At 40.6% G+C, this 3,935-nt stretch overlaps 1 pseudogene; it reads left to right on the top strand.

Annotated features, from left to right (window-relative positions):
* Positions 1 to 2,802: 2,802 nt before the first annotated feature.
* On the top strand, positions 2,803 to 3,651 carry LOC101438632 (small ribosomal subunit protein eS4, X isoform-like; annotated as a pseudogene).
* Positions 3,652 to 3,935: the final 284 nt, after the last annotated feature.

Genomic DNA, 3,935 nt, shown 5'->3' with positions numbered 1-3,935 from the left:
ATGTCTCCCACCCTGCCAGCCCCTGAAACAGCCTCTTGGTGACGTCTCTTTATTGTGAAGGATTTAAGGCCACTGCAGATCAGCAGCTGGCCTTGGGGGCAGAGCTCTAGCCAGAAGCACTATTATTTGTGTCCACAATCAAAAATTCCCTGCCTCACAATAAAACTCCCATCTGTCTCCCCATATCAGTCTGTGAAGGCCTCCTGCCCTGTTAGCCCCCCAATAGCCCACTCAGGGCTTATGAATTCCCCAGTACTGCAGAGCCTCCAGGAATCACCACTGTGGTGCTGGTGCCATGGCTCTGCCCACCCCAGGAGGGAGTGTCCCATGCACAGCCCCCACCTCCATGTAAGAGAGCCTCAATTTTATCTTATACATGAATTTTCTCTGTTACCTTCCCACCAAATCAGTATCCAGATACCTCCTGCCCTGCAAAATCCTGAAACAGCCTGGTCCCAAAGAATTTCCAATGCTGCCCAGCTGCTTCTTTGCAGGAGAGATTATCAGGTGCACTCACTCAACCACCATCTTGCCCCCCTTCCTTTTCTCCATTCTTCAATATGATCTTGTTGCTTAAGTACTCCCATGGAAGATTGTAAGGAAGGCAAAAGAAGCAATTGCAGTGACTGTTCTGGATTAATGCATTCAACTTGCACACTTTGATTTTTTTCCTACAAGTTTTAATCCTCATTCTGCTTTTTTGTCAAAACCCGGGGTCTGTTTAATTGAGGACCTTCTCATAATAGGGAAAAAATAATTAGACAACTCTTGTGTGGAAATGCCTGCTTTAGGCCTCAGTCAGTTTATATCTCCTAATAATTTTGTGAACCATTCAAAGTTTTAATAGAATCCTTATGAATATGAACCTTCTGAGGCTTAGTTGTAATTTTATCAACAATAGTCCCAAGATAAGAAATGGGAGTAACCTCTTGAATTTTCTCAGGGACAAATTTTAATCCTGCTGTAGTTAAGCTCTTTTCTAAGGCCTGATATGCTAAAACAAGAGTCTGGGAAGAGGGAGCAACACACAATATATCATCCATGTAATGCATAACATAACAGGAAGGAAAAGCCAACCTGACTGGATCTAAGGTTTTAGCTACAAAATTTTGACGTGTGGAGGGGTTGTTGGTGGAGGAGAAAGTGACTTTCTAAAGTCAATTAAGGAAGGATCTGAAGGCAAAATACTTTAGATTTAGTATCACCAAAAGATTGAGTGGGAGGAACTTCCTCACATTCTCTCTCCTTATTCTCCTCCTCCTCATCTTCTGTTTGCAAGGGTTCCAAGACAGATTTGATTATAGTCCAAGTGGGTCAAATAGTAACAGGGAGCAGAACACCTTGTATGTGTATTTTTTAAAAACTCTTTTTCCACTCTTTCCCAGTCTTCTAATTCTACACTTCCTATTGCTGGGAACCATGAGCAATATTTTTCTATAATCTGTAGGAATTTTAAGTATGAGGCTCAATGGCCTTGGACCCTCTGGCCTTGAGGAGTTGCTTCAAGAGACATACAGGAGATATTTTGTTGAACTGCTTCCATTTCCCATTATAACCCTGCAAAAATACTTGAGAGTGTCCTTATTTACTGAGGACTTCAAAGGCCTTCTAAATGAGTCAGGGCTCTGTGCCATTACACCAACTTTAGTTTTGCTTGAAGTGATCCTTCTTCCCTTTGAGTCCCTGTTCAGGCACCAGTTGCTGAGACCAGCTCAGCAATAGATTGGCTCAAAGGGAACATAACACAGAACTTAAGAAATAAAAGAACAGAAAGACACAAGAGAAGAAATAAAGATAGAACCAGGGGACTCACAGCTTCTGGAACTGAGAGCCTTGACCTTACTTTCCACATCATATTTATTAGAAATTACAAAGCAGCAGCTATCTATGTTTACTTTCAAAAGTGTTTGTTTTTAGAACTGCAACATTTAAAGTAATAGGGAACAGGCCATACAAAGTTCAAATGCTTCCTCATGCGAAAAGTTTTCATGCTGACAAGACAGTGTTCTATCTAGTCAAGTCCTGGTCTTCCTAAGCCCACACTTCTTATCTGCATTATGGAAATATTCTAATTTCAAGTCAGGTTCCGAAGCTTAAATTCAAGCCATTTTCTCACAAATCAATTCAGTTTGACTTCTGCAGTAAGGTGCAGCCCTGGACCCAGGAGACAATGAGGCAGGAGTGATAATTAATCTCAGCATTTCTATGTCCATTTCTCTGGCCCACCTTCCCTCCCTCTCTGGATCCCTCTCCCAGATCACATGACAACTGTGGGTCACACATTCTAGGGATCCTAGAAATGGGGTTAGGGAAAGACCATGGGCCTCTCCCTGATTACAGAAGTTCATCAGGCTTTTTTTCTTGTGATAGGTATTTATTTAATTTTATTAAACAACAAACTTTTTCCTGAAGTGGATTAGCATTTTCATTTCCCACCAGCAATGAATTAGAGATCTAGTTCTCCCACAATCTTGACAACATTTGAAATGGACCATCTTTTTAACTGCCCATTCTAATACTTACACTGTTGTACTACATTATACTTTTAATTTGCATTCCATCATTATTAGACATTGAACGTGTTTGTTTTTTACACTTTTTAAATTGAAGTTAATTGATCACAAAGAATATTACATTTAAAAACATTATATAAAATGTAAAAAACATAAGAGATTCCTATATACTCCATTCCCCAATTCCCCACCTCATCATTTTTGTACATTGTATTTTTTGAAGATATATACATCACAAAAAATGTTACTTTAAAAAAATATAAGAGCTCTTTCTGTGCTTACGACAGCCATGGCTTGTGGTCCCAAGAAGCATTTGAAGGGTGTAGCAGCTGCAAAGCACTGGATGCTGGACAAACTGACTGGTGTGTTTGCTCCTCGTCCATCCACTGGTCTGCACAAGCTGAGAGAATGTCTCCCATTCATCATTTTCTTAAGGAACAGGCTTAAATATGCCCTCACAGGAGATGAAGTAAAGAAGATTTGTATGCAGCAGTTCATAAAGACTGATGGCAAGGTCCGAACTGATATAACTTATCCTGCTGGTTTTATGGATGTCATCAGCATTGCCAAGACCGGAGAGAATTTCCATCTGATCTATGATACCAAGGGTCACTTTGCTGTTCATCGTATTACACCTGAGGAGGCCAAGTACAAGTTGTGCAATTTGAGGAAGATCTTTGTAGGCACAAAAGGAATCCCTCATCTGGTGACCTTTGATGCTTGCACCATCCACTATCCTGATCCTCTCATTAAGGTGAATGACACCATTCAAATTGATTTGGAGACAGTCAAGATTACTGATTTCATAAAGTTTGATATGGGTAACCTGTGTATTGTGACTGGAGGTGCTAACCTTGGAAGAATTGGTGTGATCACCAACAGAGAGAGACATCCTGGCTCTTTGATGTGGTTCATGTGAAAGATGACAATGGCAACAGCTTTGCCACCTGGCTCTCCAACATTTTCATTATTGGCAAAGGCAACAAACCATGGATTTCTCTTCCCTGAGGAAAAAGAATCCACCTCACCATTGCAGAAGAGAGAGACAAGAGACTGGCAGCCAAACAGAGCTGTGGGTGAAATAGTCTTTAGTTAATATGAATGGAGAATGCCATGTGACTAAAAATAAAGCATGATTCATTGCAATATATATATATATATATATATATATATATATATATATATATATATATATATATATAAGAGCTTCCTGTATTCCCCCACGACACACCCCACTCCTCCCACACCAACAACTTCCTCCATCATTGTGGCACACTCATCACATTTGGTGAACACATTTTGGAGCACTGTGGCACCACACAGATAATAGTTTCTCCCTGTAGTTCACAGTCTCCCCTGGTACATTCAGTGGGTTATGGCAGGACATATAATGTCCAGCATCTGACCCTGAAAGGCTTTTTT

The sequence above is a fragment of the Dasypus novemcinctus genome, chromosome 28, assembly GCF_030445035.2.
Source record: "Dasypus novemcinctus isolate mDasNov1 chromosome 28, mDasNov1.1.hap2, whole genome shotgun sequence".
Classification (NCBI taxonomy): Eukaryota; Metazoa; Chordata; class Mammalia; order Cingulata; family Dasypodidae; genus Dasypus; species Dasypus novemcinctus.
The sequence above is the reverse complement of the archived record's forward strand: the minus strand, read 5'-3'. Positions and strand labels throughout refer to the sequence as shown.